The following is a 17496-nucleotide window of genomic DNA, read 5'->3' as shown; positions in this document are numbered from 1 at the left end:
GATGAAGCTTTGGTATGTTGCCAGGCTGGAATACAGTGGCTATTCACAGGTGTGATAATAGTGCACTGAGACGTCAAATCAGGGGCACAAACAATCCTCCTGCTTTAGCTTCCTGAGTAGCTGGGACTACAGGCTTGCACCTCTCTGTGTTTGGCTGGTGTCTAGTGTACAAGTCTTTTGCTTCCTTGGTAAAGTTTATTTCTAAATATCTTTTTCTTTCTGGTGCAGTTGTAGATGAAATTGCTTTAATTTCTATTTCGGATTTGTTGTTAGAGTATAGAAATGCAGCTGATTGTTTTGGATACTAATGTGGATGTTGATTTTGAATCCTGCCACTTTGCTGAATTTATGATTTCTAACAGTTTGTATATGTGTGTGTATAATCTTTAGGATTTTCTATGAAGAACATCATGTCATCTTCAAGCAGAGGTAATTTTACTTCTCTCCAATTCAAATGCCTTTTGTTTCTTTTTCTTGCCTCATTGCTCTGGCTAGGACTTAAAGCATGAAGATGATCTTTTGTTTTCTTCTAGAAACTTTGCAGTTTTAGTTTTGCAGTTAAGTCTATGATCTATCTGTAAATACGTGAGACAAGAGTCAAGGTTATTTTTTCTATATAGAAAGTATAGAATGTAGATACCCAGTCAGTCCAGTGGCATTGAAAAGACTATCCCTGAACAAAGGCACCACTGAATTGTTGTAATATTAGTCTGTTTCTGGATGCTGTCTTCTATTCCATTTGGTTGTTTGGCCTTGCACCAATAGCACAGTCTTTTTTTTTTAAGACAGTTTCGCGCTCGTTGCCCAGGCTGGAGTACAGTGACATGATCTCGGCTAACTGCAACCTCCGCCTCCTGGGTTCAAGTGATTCTTTTGCCTCAGCCTCCCAAGTAGCTGGAATTACAGGTGCCCATCACCATGCCCAGCTAATTTTGTATTGTTTACCGTGTTGGTCAGGCTGGTCTCAACTCCTAACCTCAGATGAGCCGCCCTCCTTAGCCTCCCAAAGTGTTGGGATTATGGGCGTGAGCCACTGCACCCAGCCAGCACAGTCTTAATTACTATAGCCTTATGATGTCTTGAAATCTGGCAATGTATGTCCGAATTTGTTGTTCTTTTTCAAGATTGTTTTGTTTTGGTTATTCTATGGACTTTGCATTTTCATACAATAAATAAATACGTATTTATAAATTTTGGTATCATCAGTTTTCACACAGAAAACCTGCTGAAATTTTATTGGAACTGCAGTCAATTTGTAGATCTATTTCGGGACAATGAACAACTTAATAATATTGAGTCTTTCAGCCTATGGAATGTGTTATATATCTCTCTGTTTATTTGGGTCTTTAAAATTTTTCTTTTCAGTGTTTTATAGCGATTACACACATATCCCTATAGATTTATTTCTAGGTATTTATTATACTACTGTATGTGGTATTTAAATTTTTATATTTTATTTTATTTTATTATTTTATTTTATTTTATTTGAGATGGAGTTTCGCTCTGTCACCCAGGCTGGAGTGCAGTGGCACGATCTCAGCTCACTGCAGCCTCCACCTCCTGGGTTTAAGCAATTCTCCTGCCTCAGCCTCCCGAGTAGCTGGGACTACAGACATGTGCCAGCACGCCTAGCTAATTTTTTTTTCTTCTTCTTCAGTAGAAATGGGGTGTCACCATGTTGGCCAGGATGGTCTCGATCTCCTGACCTTGTGATCTGCCCACCTCTGCCTCCCAAAGTGCTGGGATTACATGCGTGAACCACTGCGCCCGGCCATAATTTTTCCTTTTTTTTTTTAAGACTGGGTCTCACTCTGTCGCCCAGGCAGGAGTGCAGTGGCATTAGCTCACTGCAAGCTCTGCCTCCTGGGTTCATGTCATTCTCCTGCCTCAGTCTCCTGAGTAGCTGAGACTACAGGTGCCCGCCACTATGCCCTGCTAATTTTTAAAATTTTTTTTAGTAGATATGGGGTTTCACCATTAACCAGGATGTTCTCAATCTTCTGACTTCGTGATCTGCCTGCCTCGGCCTCCCAAAGTGCTGGGATTACAGGCGTGAGCCACCGCGCTCGGCCCATAATTTTTATTTTTAACACCGCCCCGCCCCCTTTTTGTTTTTGGAGACAGTCACGCTCTGTCGCTCAGGCTGGAGTGCAGTGGCGTGATCTCAGCTTACTGCAACCTCAGCCTCCTGGGTTCAAGCAGTTCTCCTGCCTCAGCCTCCCAATTAGCTGGGATTACAGGCGCGCACCACCACGCCCGGCTAATTTTTTTGTGTTTTAGTAGAGACGGGGTTTCACCACGTTGGACAGGCTGGTTTTGAACTACTAACCTCAAGTGATCCACCCACCTCGGCCTCCCAAAGGGCTGGTATTATAGGTGCGAACCACCACGCCTGGCCAAAGACCCCCTCTCCCCACCCCGTTTTTTATAATTTGAATTCCCTCCCTTTTTCGCCTCCTGTTCTTATTTTACGGATTTTATATCTTAACATTCTGAGAACATAAATTATATTTTTTGAGAGTTTGTTTTTTTTTTTCCTCCAAGGTGTTTTGTTTCCTTTTGTGTTTGCCTCTAAGAATTTCTGGAGGGCCGGGCGCAGTGGCTCAAGCCTGTAATCCCAGCACTTTGGGAGGCCGAGACGGGCAGATCACAAGGTCAGGAGATCGAGACCATCCTGGCTAACTCGGTGAAACCCCGTCTCTACTAAAAAATACAAAAAACTAGCTGGGCGTGGTGGCGGGCGCCTGTAGTCCCAGCTACTCGGGAGGCTGAGGCAGGAGAATGGCATAAACCCGGGAGGCGGAGCTTGCAGTGAGCTGAGATCCGGCCACTGCACTCCAGCCTGGGCGACAGAGCGAGACTCCGTCTCAAAAAAAAAAAAAAAAAAAGAATTTCTGGAAATCCATCTTGTTTGTTCATATTTAAGAGTCAGGTCCTGAAAAGCAGATGAAAAGTTCAGCCCTGTGTGAAAGGCAAAATTTGTGAAGTGTTTAATGTTACTGTATGGTAATCTGACTGGGCTGATCTGTTTGGGAGACCCCCATCTATTATTGTTTTGTGTGTTTCCTCTATGGGAGATGATCAGCTACCTCAGAGAGGAATCTGTTCTCCTGCATGGTATGTATAGAGGTTTGATTGCAAGTGTTGGAAGAGACAGGTGGAAAAAGGGAGTCTAGGATCTTACAATTCTGTAGTTAGATTTTTTTCTCTATTTTGATTTGTTTCCTGACCTTTGTGTTTCTGGTTTAGTTGTGACAGAGTAAACCTCTAGTCTTTAGTCTGGTGTGGGCTAGTCCTTGATTAGCCTGGGATAGAGGCTCTGTCTACAATTTTTTTATTTTTATTTTTTTTTGAGACAGGAAGTATTTTTTTTTTTTTTTTTTTTGAGACAGGAGCCTCACTCTGCCACCCAGGCTGGAGTGCAGTGATTCTCCTACCTCAGCCTCCCAAGTAGCTGGGATTACAGGCATGTGCCACCACGCCCAGCTAATTTTTGTATTTTTAGTAGAGACAGGGTTTCACCATATTGGCCAGGCTGGTCTTGAACTCCTGACCTTGTGATCCGCCCACCTCGGCCTCCCAAAGTGCTGGGCTTACAGGCGTGAACCACCGTGCCTGGCCATCTGTCTACTCACTTTTGAGCAGTCCATCAATTAACCAGCATTATTTGCTGTCAGTGCCTCCGGTTGATGAGTTTTTCCCTGGTTCTGTGGAGAAAGTAAGCCTGTTCCTTGGTTTTCTGACCACAGTCTGGTCTTCTAAATTATTTACTACATATTTTTCTGGTTTCCAACTTCCAAAATTTTGTTTCTTTTGGGTCCTCCCATTAGTCCTCATGGGTCTATGGGTTTAAAAATAAAAATCCCTTCTCTGTAAACTTAGTAAACCTAGTTTGTGAGGAGGCAGTAGTAAATATGTATGTTCACTTTTTTTTTTTTTACCAAAAGTCCAATTTTTTTTTTTGAGACGGAGTTTCGCTCTGTTGCCCAGGCTGGAGTGCAGTGGCCAGATCTCAGCTCACTGCAAGCTCCGCCTCCCGGATTTATGCCATTCTCCTGCCTCAGCCTCCCGAGTAGCTGGGACTACAGGCGCCCGCCACCTCGCCCGGCTAGTTTTTTGTATTTTTTAGTAGAGACGGGGTTTCACCAGGTTAGCCAGGATGGTCTCGATCTCCTGACCTCGTGATCCGCCCGTCTCGGTCTCCCAAAGTGCTTGGATTACAGGCTTGAGCCACTGCGCCCAGCCCCAAATGTTTTTTTTTCTACTGTTCGATTACCCTGCTGTTGGTTCTCTAGCATTTGTTTTTGGGAGGAAATGGCTTTACTTTCCAAGCTGAAAGAAACATTTTTTTAATTACTGCATTAAAAAGAATACAGAGGACGCTGGGCTTGGTAGCTCAGGCCTATAATCCCAGCACTTTGGGAGGCCAAGGTGGGTGGATCACCTGAGGTCAGGAGTTCGAGACCAGCCTGGCCAATATGGCAAAACCCCATCTCTACTAAAAAATACAAAAAATTAGTCCAGCATGGTGGCATACGCCTGTACCCCAGCTACTTGGGAGGCTGAGGCAGGAGAATTGCTTGAACCTGGGAGGTGGAGGCTACAGTGAGCTATCGTGCCATGGTATTCCAGCCTGGGTAACAGAGCAAGACTCTCTCAAAAACAGAAAACAAAAAAGAATGTAGAGGGCCAGGCATCGTGGCTTACACCAGCACATTGGGAGGCTTAGGCAGGTGGATTGCTTGAATCCAGGAGTTCAAGACCAGCCTGGGCAACATGGCAAAACTCCACCTCTGCAAAAAAATTTTAAAAAGCTGGCTGTGGTGACTCACATCTGTCTGTGGTCCCAGCAACTCGGGAAGCCGAGGTGGGAGGATTGCCTGAGACTGGGAGGCAGAGATTGCAGTGAGCTGTGATCATACCATTGCATTCCAGCTTGGGCAACAGGGCAAGACCCTGTCTCAAAACAAAAATAAAGGTTGGGCGCGGTGGCTCACACCGGTAATCCCAGCACTTTGGGAGGCCGAGACGGGTGGATCACGAGGTCAGGAGATAGAGATCATCCTGGCTAACACGGTGAAACCCCGTCTCTACTAAAAATAAAAATAAAAAAAATTAGCCGGGCATGGCGTTGGGTGCCTGTAGTCCCAGCTACATGGGAGGCTGAGGCAGGAGAATGACGTGAACCCCGGGGGGCGGAGCTTGCAGTGAGCTGAGATCTGGCCACTGCACTCCAGCCTGGGCAACAGAGCGAGACTGTCTCAAAAAAAAAAAAATTAAATAAATGAATAAAAATAAAATAAAAAATACAGAGAACTATCAGTATTAATATTGAGACTACAATAAAGCCTCCTTTTTAAGGTCTGTACTTTTTAGAGTCTAGTAAGAGCACAGGGATTTCCTGTTATTTATATTTCATTTTTATTTTGAGATAAGTATTACAGTAATTCTAAATTAAACTTTTTTTCCGGGTTCAAGCAGTTCTCCTGCCTCAGCCTCCCGAGTAGCTGGAATTACAGGCGCCCACCACCACACCTGGCTAATTTTTGTGTTTTTAGTAGAGATGGGGTTTTACTGTGTTGGCCAGGCTGGTCTTGAACTCCTGACCTCGTCATCCGCCTGCCTTAGCCTCCCAAAGTGCTGAGATTACAGGCGTGAACCGCTGCGCCCGGCCCCTAGACTGGGATTTTTGATTAAGATTCATAATTTTGAGACAGGATAGTTCCCTTGAACCCCCTTCACGGGCGGAACTGGGGTGGTTCGTTTCACTCCGCCTTCTGTTGGCCACTATTGGTGGGAGGGAGCGTGCGAGCAAGCGAGCCAGTGCAGGAACTGGAGCGAACTGGAAGGAATGAACCAGCGGGTGGCTACTCTGGTAGGTGCAGGCTCTGTGAGGGCCCTCAGCAGCGTCTAAGCATGTCACAACCAATGCTCTTTCAGCTCTGCAGTCCAGGGCCTGCCAAGTGCCAGCTAGCTCAGTGGAGGGTCAGTCAGGATGGTGGCCCCTGTCCTTTCGGCACCCCGTTCTTGTTTGGTGTCCAGGAAGAATCAGGTCACACGAACTGTTTGAAAGGTGATGAATGCAGAAGACTTTATTGAACTGTGGGTGGCTCTCAGCGGAAAGGGAGGCTGGAAAGGGGATGGGAAGGCGATCTTTCCCTGAAGCCCAGCTGTGTCTGGCAGGCCCCTGTCTGAAGCCGCACTGTCTGAAGATAGCGGAAATTTTCCGTAGTCTCCTATGCTCAAGCTGCTTGTACCCTTGACACTCAGCCGCTTGTGTTGCTCTGCCTGCTGAAGTCTTTTATGGGCACAGGACAGGGGCGGAGCAGGCCAAAAAGGCAACATTTGGGCTGGAAAATAGGGTCAGCTGTTTTCCCTTAGGGCAAACTTAAGGGTGGGGCTTAGCCAGGATCCCAGCCCTTCTGTCAGTTTGACCTTAAAACCTGCAGCACATTATATAGCCTCACTAGGGGGGATGTGTGTATACACACTTTTCTTTCCCACATACTATTATTGAACAATTTAAAGATTTGTAGTTGGCAGACTTTTGACACTTTCAGCAAGTTAATAAGAAAGCATGTTTTAACCACCCTTTTCTTGGGGTTGCGCTACTATCCAAGAAGTGCATAGGGAGGGCAGCACTACTAATGCCTACACAGCACTCTCCCACCTCAGCTGGAGCTTTGCTTTACCTTGGTGCAATTTTTGGAAAAATGAAAACCTGCTCTACCCTCCCCCCCAAAAATATGTCTTGATTGCGTTTGCTGATGTTAGGTTGGAAACATATCCTATGGTAGATGTGAGCTGATGACAGAGCAGAAAAACTCAGCAGTGGGAATATCCTCATTTCACACTAAATCCAGGCACAAATCCAAATACAACAGTAAATACTACATTTGCCATCAACTGAGCTATTACCGAGTACAATTATATTTAGGACTAGGAAGCTTTTTCACCTATTTAATAGTATGTTAATAAATAGGTAGCAGGAATAATTGGGATATATTTAATTATTCATATGTAATTGTTTTTTGGCCAGGCATGGTGGCTCATGCCTATAATCTCAGCACTTTGGGAGACTGGGGTGGGTGGATTGCTTGAGCTTGGGAGCTCAAGACCAGCCTGGGCAATATGGCAGAATCCTGTCTCTACTAAAAATGAAAAAAACTAGTTGGGTGTAGTGGTGCAGCCCTCTAGTCCTAGCTACTTGGGAGGCTGAGGTGGGAGGATCGCTTGAACCTGGGAGGTGGAGGCTGCAATGAGCCCAGATTGTGCCACTGTACTCCGCCAGGGCGAGAGACCCTGTCTCAAAACAAACGAAAACATAAGTATTTTTTTTTGTCATTGTTGAAATCCCATCTGAAAATAATTAGTAGGATAACAAAATTTATTTAATACTGCACGTTGGGGGTTGTCTAAATTTTGCTCCAAGTCAGTTTATACCTGGTTTTATGTATTTACATACACAATGTTTTGTTTATTTATTTATTTTGAGACAGGGTTTCGCTCTTGTTGCCCAGGCTGGAGTGTAATGGTGTAGTCTTGGCTCACTGCAGTCTCTGACACCTCCTGGGTTCAAGTGATTCTCCTGTTTCAGCCTCCTCAGTAGCTGGAATTACAGGTGCCTACCACCACACCTGGCTAATTTTGTATTTTTAGTAGAGATGGGGTTTTCATCATGTTGGCCAGGCTGGTCTATGGAACTCCTGACCTCAGGTGATCCATCCACCTCTGCCTTCCTAAGTGCTGGGCTTACAGGCGTGAGCCGGCACATAACGTTTTTTTCATGACTTTATGGTTATGCATTTTAGGATATATCTTTCTTTGCCCAAATATTTTTTATTTATTATTATTGTTTTTTGAGACAGAGTTTCGCTCTCGTTGCCCAGGCTGGAGTGCAATGGTGTGATCTTGGCTCGCTGAAACCTCCACCTCCTGGGTTCAAGCAATTGTCCTGCCTCAGTCTCCTGAGCAGCTGGGATTACAGGCATGTGCTACCACGCCCAGCTAATTTTTGTATTTTTAGTAGAGACTAGGTTTCACCACGTTGGTCAGGATGGTCTTGAAGTCTTGACCTCATGATCCGCCCGCCTTGGCATTCCAAAGTGCTGAGATTACAGGTGTGAGCCACTGTGCTCGGCCTTATTTTTCTTGTTTTGAGATAGAATCTCACTTTGTTACCCAGCCTGGAGTGCAATGGCATAGTCTCAGCTCATTGCAACCTCTGCCTTCTAGGTTCAAACAATTCTCCTACCTCAGACTCCCCAGTAGCTGGAACTACAGGCTCATGCCACCATGCCCAGCTGCTTTTTGTACTTTTAGTAGAGATGGGGTTTCATCAAGTTGGCCAGGCTGGTCTCAAACTCCTGACCTCAGGTGATCTGCCCACCTCGGCCTCCTTAAGGTGGTGAGATTACAGGCATGAGTTGCCATGCCCAGCTTTTATTTTTATAATGTGCTACGTTTGGGGAGAATAGGAAACCAAGGAAAGTTATGATGAGGGTACATTAAATTAAAAAGAGAATCTTGGGAGGAGCCAAGAAGTATGAGAAAGAGTGAATACAAAAGTTAGAGCATTAGGAGAGAGTGAAATTGGAGAAGCCCAGGAAATAAAGTGGTTCAAGAAGACAAAATGATAAATGGGAAAATGCTTTTTGGTAGTCATAGATGACTAGAAAATTATTCCTCAATAAATAGGTCATATGCATTTATATCTTCTTAACTGTTAATTTCACAACTGAGTGATGAAATGATGCAGTTAGTTCAATGGCTGACATATAGTAAACACTTAATGAGTATTATTTATCACTACTTCCACCTGGCATTGTTCACTTACTCCCTCAATATAGAAAACTGAGAGTTGTCCTTGAATTTTTCCTTCTCCTCAATCCCAATGTCGAATCAATTACAGAGTCTCATTCACTGTACTTCCTATATGTCTCAAAAATACATTTTCTTGTGTTTATTCCAACTGCCTCTGTCTTTGCTCACATGTGTAAGCCTTTCTGCATTATTTTTCCCTTTGCCTGTAAGGTCCCTTTCACCTTGGCCTCAGTACTTGGCTCAAGTAGCACCCCTTTGTAAATTTTACCTGAATGTCTCAGCCAGAATTAGGTATTTATTTCACAGTGCTCTTTTAGCAACTAGTAGAGATTTCATTTGAGGCACTTAATTTGTAGTCATTTATTTGCATTCCTGTCTTTTAATTTAAACATAGCCATTCAGGCATAGTGTTCTAAATATGTTTGTTTCCTACCTCCCATATTGATACATGGTGACATGATTGGTTTTCAGTTAACAATATGTTGATAAATTGAATAAGTGAAAATATTTACATAAATAGTGTTTATTTAACTAAAAATAGGTGTCTGATGAGTTTGGTGATTTCATTGAGGGTACACTTAGTCCATTGTCAGGGTGAATTGAAACTTTAAAACTTAATTTAAGTAGGATGCACTTGTGAGTGGTTCAAGCATTTTAGGGAGGACATATGTCGTAATGGTACAGAAATATATTTTGGAGGTACTTGTTCTTTTTACTTATTTTTAATTCTATTTGCGATGGACTAGGGGAAGTACTCGTTCTTATGAGTTTGCTTATTAGTCAATAAAGATGTAAGAGTTGCCCGAAAAAGAGCCTCTCAAGGTTGTAATTAACTTCTGTAACAATTGCTTCTATTGAGGTGTGATGTCTCAGCTTCATTTCCTATATATATATATATATATATTTTTTTTTTTTTTGAGACGGAGTCTTGCTCTGTTGCCCAGGCTGGAGTACAGTGGCATGATCTTAGCTCACTGCAACCTCCACCTCCTGGGTTCAAGCAATTCTCCAGCTTCAGCCTCCTGAGTAGCTGGGACTACAGGCGCATGATACCATGCCTGGCTAATTTTTTGTATTTTTTTAGTAGAGATGTGTTTTCACCGTGTTAGCCAGGATGGTCTCGATTCCTGATGTCGTGATCTGCCTGCCTCGGCTTTCCAAAGTGCTGGCATTATAGGTGTGAGCCATTGCGCGTGGCCTATTTAATATATAGGTCAAATTCAAAACTTTACCTCATGAATAATTTTTTTTTAAAGACCATTTTTTAGCTGGGCATGGTGGCTCAAGCTGAGATTACAAGCATGAGGCACCATGGGAGACTGAGGCAGGAGGATCTGTTGAGTCCAGGAGTTCGAGACCAGCCTGGGGAAACATGGGGAGACTGTCTCTACCAAAAAAAAAAAAAAAGTTATCTGGGCATGGTGGTGTATACTTGTAGTTCCAGCTATTTGGGAGGCTGAGGCAGGAGGTTCACTTGAGCCCAGAAGGTTGAGGCTGCAGTGAGCTGTGATCTAGCCATGGCACTGGACTTGGTGACAAAGTGAGACCTCGTTTCAAAAGAAGAAGACCCTTTTTCAGAGCAGTTTTTAAGGTTAACAGCAAAATTGAGAGGAAGTTACACAGGATAATTTTTTTAAATGGTAAACTTCAATATTTAAAAATTGAGGCTCCAGGCATGGTGGCTCACACCTGTAATCCTGGCACTTTTGGGAGGCCGAGGTTAGGAGGTCAAGACCCATCTGCCCAACATGGAGAAATCCCATCTCTACTAAAAATACAAGATTAGCAGGGCATGGTGGCACGTGCTTGTAATTCCAGATATTCAGGAGGCTGAGGCAGGACAATTGCTTGAATCTGGGAGATGAAGGTTGCAGTGAGCCAAGACAGTGCCATTGCACTCCAGCCTGGGCAACAAGAGCGAAACTCCATCTCAAAAAAAAAAAAAAAAGGATTTGGTGTGTGTGTGAATTTGGTTAGCAGATACACTTCAGTACACTTGCTTAACAGTTTCAGAAATAAATGGTTAAGATTTCATATCAGGCCAGGCTCTGTGGCTCATGCGTGTAATCCCAGCACTTTAAGAGACTGAGGCAGGTGGATCACTTGGGGTCAGGAGTTTGAGACCAGCCTGGCCAATGTGGTGAAACCTCATCTCTCCTAAAAATACAAAAAGTAACTGGATGTGGTAGCAGGCACCTGTAATCCCAGCTACTCGGGATGGTGAGACAGGAGAATTGCTTGAGCCTGGGAGTTGGAGGTTGCAGTCAGCAGAGATCACGCCCGCTGCAGTCCAGCCTGAGCGACAGAACAAGACTCTGTCCTTAAAAAAAAAAAAAAAAAAGGAAGAAAAGGAAGATCTAATATCATAGATACTACTTTCACTTAAGTGGATCTGTAGGTAAATGAAAGTAACTTTTCTGTTTAATTTTGTGCTGCTGTTTTTTTCCCCCACCTCTTAGCACAGCAATGGTGAAATGTCTCCTAGGTCGTTTAGGGCTGGACAACCAACTGTGACTTCTAGATATAATGAGCTATTACTAAGTTATTATTTTTACAGTTTAACAGATACCATGATTAAGCAAAAGTTTATTGATAACTTGAATAAAAGATTATTGCAGAAAGAACCAGTGCTTATGTATATGCACTGTATAACTGCAAAGTAAAGATGGTAATTCCACATGTGACCTAAACATAAGACTCCTTAAGGCTATCAGACTTCCTAAGGAAGTTCAGTTATAACTCATAGATTTCATCTGTACACAATTTTGAATGAAAAATATCCTGTAATTTCTATTAAAACTTTTTTTTGGGGGGACCAGGTCTCATTCTGTCAGGCAGGCTGGAGTACGGTGGTACCGTCATGGCTCACTGCATACTTGACCTTCCAGGCTCAAGCGATACTCCTACCTCAGCATCCTGAGTAGCTGGGACTGTAGGCTCAAGCCGTCATGCCTGGCTAAGTTAAAAAAATTATGGTGTGTGTGGAGACTGGACTTCACCATGTTGTCCAGGCTGATCTTGAACTTCTGGGCTCAAGCGATCCGCTGGCCTTGGCCTCCCAAAGTGCTAGGGTTTCAGGAATGAGCCAACCATTGTGCCTGGCCTAAATTTTTTTTTTTAAGACAGAATTGCGTTCTGTTGCCCAGACTGGAGTGCAGTGGCATGACCTTCACTCACTGTAATCCCTGCTTCCCAGGTTCAAGCGATTCTCCTATCTTAGCCTCCCAATTAGCTGGGATTACAGGTGCCCGCTGCCACTCCCAGCTAATTTTTGTGTTTTTAGTAGAGATGGGGTTTCACCATGTTGGCCAGGCTGGACTCAAACTCCTGACTTCAAGTGATCTGCCTGCCTCGGCCTCCGTAATTGCTGGGATTACAGGCGTGAACCACCATGCCCAGCCTTAACTTAGTTTCTATATTTTCAAACTTGAGTGTGTCATTTCAGATGTCAGTTTTCAGTGCAAAGTGTATAGACCATTGTATAGAAGATTCACAAGTGAAAAGTCTTTTTTCAGTTTATAAAAATGATAGCATGTTCATTATATCAGTCATAAAGAAGTTATAATAGTTCTTTAAATGCCCCATTCTTCCTCCGTTGCCCTTTGTTCCTGAGCTAATCATTGTTAATGGTTAGGAATGTGTCTTTCTGTCTTTTTAAATATATGCACAATGCATATGAAGAATTATATGTACACACACATTGTTTTTATATATGTATACATATTTATTATTATTATTATTGTTATTTTTCTTTTGTAGTACTGATATGTTGCCCAGATTGGTCTCAAACTCTTGTCCTCAGGCAGTCCTCCTGCCATCCCCTTCCAAGGCCTCCTGGGATTACAGACATGAGCCACTGCACCCAGCCTGTTTTTTAACAGATAGATAGATGATTGGAGCATAATTATTTTAAAATAGCATCTGCCTATATACTGCTTTGCCTTTTTCACTTAACACGTCTTGAGTGTATATTTCTGTGTTGGTATGTATTGGTCTAGCACACCTTTTATTAAGGCTACAGAGTGTCAGAGGATATTACTGCTGCTTAGTATTTCACAAAGCTGAGTTTACTGCTTACTTAAGTAAAGAGGGTATTGCTGATCAGTTGATCTCTTTTAGACCAGACTTATTTTACATGGGGTTTTTGAGAAGCCTGAAGTTCAAGGATTGGTGGATACGAGCATGATAGATTGGCATTCACTGTAGAAGCATGGTTGCTTGGGTGAGACAGTTACTGATATACTTGGTATTCAGAAATGTGTTCATTGAAATGACTGTGTTCCCAATTGGCTAGCTTTCAGAAACAAGGGGCTATCAGTAGGGGGTATCACTGATAGGTTTACTTGCAAAAACATGGTTACTGAGTGAAGTTGTTTAAGTGGATTTAAAATTGGTTATTGTGGTTCTATAGCTATAGAGCTGTCAGGTATTGATTAAGCAATTTAAAACTCATTCTGGTGGCTGTGTTACCATGGCTACAGAACAATCAGTCTTTTGCTATTAGTGTGGGAACTAGTTTTATTCTTGCAGAGACTGAAGATTGTCTAGATCTTTACTACTGTTGTTGATTCATATTGAAGATGAGGTTTAATATTTTTCTCCATGAAAGTGAGGTGTAATTTTTAAATTCATGTGTCCACAAGCATCTTCATCCAAAGGGACAATCATTTTTCCCTACATTATTTTAATCCTTTTCATAGTTATTTGCAATTTTTAAAATTGTCTTCTGAATAAACGTGTTCTAATCTGTATCATTGATCTACTTGTGTGTCATTTCATCATTTAATTGTTATAGCTTTATAGGATGCTTCTCCATCCACTGGGAAAAATTCCTTCCTATTGCTTTTTATCAGAAATGTTATTTTCTTTCTTTTTTTTTTTTTTTTTTTTGAGACGGAGTCTCGCTCTGTCACCCAGGCTGGAGTGCAGTGGCCGGATCTCAGCTCACTGCAAGCTCCGCCTCCTGGGTTTACGCCATTCTCCTGCCTCAGCCTCCCGAGTAGCTGGGACTACAGGCACCAGCCACCTCGCCAGGCTAACTTTTTGTATTTTTTAGTAGAGACAGGGTTTCACTGTGTTAGCCAGGATGGTCTCGAACTCCTGACCTCGTGATCTGCCCGTCTCGGCCTCCCAAAGTGCTGGGATTACAGGCTTGAGCCACCGCGCCCGGCCCAGAAATGTTATTTTCATGTATTTTTGCTTTCACATGAACTTTAATTATTAGAGACAAGATCTTACTTTGTCAGCAAGGCTGAAGTGCAGTGGTGTGGTCATAGCTCACTGTATGTAATCTTGAATTCTGCTCAAGTGATCCTCCCACCTCAGCTTCCTAAGTAGCTCAGACTATAGATGGGCACCACCATGCCTAGCTAAATTTTTAAAAATGTTTTTGAAGAGGGTGTCGTTATGTTGCCCAGGCTGGTCTTGAATTCCTAGGCTCAAGTGATCTTCCTGCCTTGGCCTCTCAAAGTGCTGGGATTACAGGTGTGAGCCACCACACCTGGTCTCACATGAACTTTTAAATCACCTTGCCATGTTCCATCATCTTCACTTGGTTAATAGTTGCACCGATTGTATCATAATGGTGTGATTATGCTGGTTATGCAAAACACCCTAACACTTAAAAAAGTAATTATATATTAGTTTTTTTTGGGTTTTTTTGTTGTTGTTGTTGTTTGTTTTTGAGGCAGAGTCTCACTCTGTCACCCAGGCTGGAGTGCAGTGGCCCAATCTTGTCTTACTGCAACCTCTGCCTCCTGGGTTCAAGCGATTCTTGTGCCTCAGCATACCAAGTATCTGGTATTACAGGCATGTTCCACCATGCCCGGCTAATTTTTGTATTTTTAGTAGAGACGGGGTTTCTCCATGTTGGCCAGGCTGTTCTTGAACTCCTCACCTCAAGTGGTCCATCCGCCTTGGCCTCCCAAAGTGTTGGGATTAAAGGCGTGAGCCACTGTGCCCGGCCTAGTCATCTTATTAAAAAGGTTTTTGTATCTGAAATTTTCCATTATACGAAAGTAGAAGAAGGGGTATGATAAACTATGTACCCATTACGCAGCTTCCATAAATAACTTATGGCAAATCTTGTTTTATCTTTATCCTGCTTGCCCCCTCCTCCATTTTATTTTGTAATTAATTTCTACTTTTCATTTCATTTGTGAAAAATTTCATAATAGTTTTTTGTTTGTTTGTTTTAAGATAGGGTCTCGATCTGTTTCCCAGGCTGGGGTGCAATATCAGGATCATAGCTCACTGCAACCTGGAACTCCTGGGTTCAAGCGATCTTCCCACTTCAGCCTCCTGAGTAGCCAGGACTACAAGCGCACACCACCATGACTGGCTAATTTTTTTTTTTTTTTTGAGGCGGAGTCTCGCCCTGCCGCCCAGGCTGAAGTGTAGTGGCTGGATCTCAGCTCACTGCAAGCTCCGCCTCCCAGGTTCACGCCATTCTCCTGCCTCAGCCTCCCAAGTAGCTGGGACTACAGGTGCCCGCCATCTCCCCCGGCTAGTTTTTTGTATTTTTTAGTAGAGATGGGGTTTCACTGTGTTAGCCAGGTTGGTCTCGATCTGCTGACCTCGTGATCCGCCCGTCTCGGCCTCCCAAAATTACAGGCTTGAGCCACCGCTCCCGGCCATGACTGGCTAATTTTAAAGAATTTTTTTTGTAGAGTTGAGGATCTCGCTATGTTGCTGTGCTGAGGCTGGTCTTGAACTCCTGGGCTCAAGCTGATCCTCCCACCTCAGCTTCTCAAAGTGCTGGGATTATAGGCATTAGCCACTGTACCCAGCCTCAAAATGTATTTTTAAAATACGTTTTATTTTGTTTTACCTTTTTTTTTTAATTGGCCAGGCTGGTCTTGAACCCCTGACCTTGTGATCCACCTGCCTCGACCTCCCAAAGTGCTAGGATTACAGGCTTGAGCCACCGTGCCTGGCCAAGTTTTGTTTTACCTTTTTTTTTTCTTTCTTGTTTTTGAGACAGAGTTTTGCTCTTGTTGCCCAGGCTGGAGTGCAATGGCACTGGCTCACCACAACCTCCACCTCCCAGGTTCAAGCGAATCTCCTGCCTCAGCCTCCCTAGTAGCTGGGATTACAGGCATGTGCCACCACACCCAGCTACTTTTTTGTATTTCTAGTAGAGACAGGGTTTCTCCATGTTGGTCAGGCTGGTCTCAAACAGAGTGAGACCCCGTCTCAAATTTACAAAAAAAGGCAGGTTTATTAGAGAACATAGGAAAATATTGCGAGGGAGGCAACCAGCAGCCTGCCAGAGAGAAGCCAACTGCAGAGAAACAAAGGCTTGCTAGAGATTTTATAGGATAGTGTTTATGCAGTATGCTGAAGAGGGCTTTGTGGAGTACTGAGAACGCCAAGGTTGCAGTGAGCTAACTTTCGGGTGTGTGGTGATAGTTGGGCACAGGAAGATTGTGAGTTATTTGCACAGGAGGACTTACGTGTCCTGGATGATGAAGAAAGGCTGACTTGTGGCTTATCGCCTTTCTTTTGTTGCTTTCCCTCGGTCCCACTAGCCTGATTCCTTTTCCCTAATTAGGACTACACATAGTGCCAGCATTTTAGGAGGCCAAAGTGGGAGGATTGCTTGAGCCCAGAAGTTTAAATGGTGAAATCTTTATAAAAAATCAAAAATTTAGCTGGGTATGGTGACATGGCCTGTGGTCTCAGCTGCTCACGAGGCTGGGACAGAATCGCTTGAGCCTGGGAGGTCAAGGCTGGCAGTGATCCATATTTGTGCCACTGTACTTCAGCCTGGGTGACAGCATAACCCTGTCTTAATCAATTAGTTGATCAATATAAATTAAGTAAGAGTTGCTTAAGGTAACAGCTGAGTTGCAGAGTCAGGATTCAAACCCAGATAGTCCTGGCTTCTTGAGTCAGCGTTCTTTACTACTATCCTGTGCTACCTTTTATTACATAGGTGCATATCATCTATTCTACATAAATTTTCATGCATATGTTCCTAGTTACACTGCAGAGATTTCTCTTAGTATCCTAAGTAATCTAACAAGACTTTTTTTTTTTTGAGACAGGGTCTTGCTCTGTCACCCAGGCTGGAGTACAGTGGCGTGATCACAGCTTACTGCAGACTCGACCTCCTGTGCTCAGGTGATTTTCCCACCTCAGCCTCCTGAGTAGCTGGGATTACAGGCTCGTCCACCATGCCTAGCAAATGTTTGTATTTTTTGTAGAGATGGGATTTCACCATGTTGCCCAGGCTAGTCTTGAACTCAAGCAGTCTGCTCACCTAGGTCTCCCCAAAGTGTTGGAATTACAGGCACAAGCCATGGCGCCTAGTCTCAAGACATTTTTTTTTTTTTGGACGGTGTTTTGCTCTTGTTGCCCAGGCTAGAGTGCGATGGCGCGGTCTCGGCTCATCGCAGCCTCTGCCTCCCAGGTTCTAGCGATTCTCTTGCCTCAGCCTCTCGAATAGCTGGGATTACAGGCATGTGCCACCATGCCCGGCTAATTTTGTACTTTTAGTAGAGATGGGGTTGCTCCATGTTGGTCAGGCTGGTCTCGAACTCCCAACCTCAGGTGATCCGCCCACCTCGACCACCCAAAGTGCTGGGATTACAGGCATGAGCCTCCACACCCAGCCAAGACATTTTTAAGACCTAAAGATTTGACTACACAGACAACATCATTTTGTTATTT

The 17496-nt window shown here is 43.7% G+C and overlaps 1 protein-coding gene and 1 non-coding gene across 3 annotated transcripts in view; both read left to right on the top strand.

Moving 5' to 3' along the window:
* The window catches only part of UBE2R2 (ubiquitin conjugating enzyme E2 R2), a 111857-nt gene that overhangs the window by 53668 nt on the left and 40693 nt on the right, over positions 1 to 17496 (top strand). The gene's annotated exons all lie outside the window — the stretch shown is intronic.
* LOC111536861 lies at positions 6586 to 6713 on the top strand. Its single transcript, XR_002729840.1, has one exon. It is a non-coding gene; the product is annotated as a U4atac minor spliceosomal RNA (small nuclear RNA).

The sequence above is a fragment of the Piliocolobus tephrosceles genome, chromosome 14 (genome assembly GCF_002776525.5).
Source record: "Piliocolobus tephrosceles isolate RC106 chromosome 14, ASM277652v3, whole genome shotgun sequence".
Lineage (NCBI taxonomy): Eukaryota > Metazoa > Chordata > Mammalia > Primates > Cercopithecidae > Piliocolobus > Piliocolobus tephrosceles.
The sequence above is the reverse complement of the archived record's forward strand: the minus strand, read 5'-3'. Positions and strand labels throughout refer to the sequence as shown.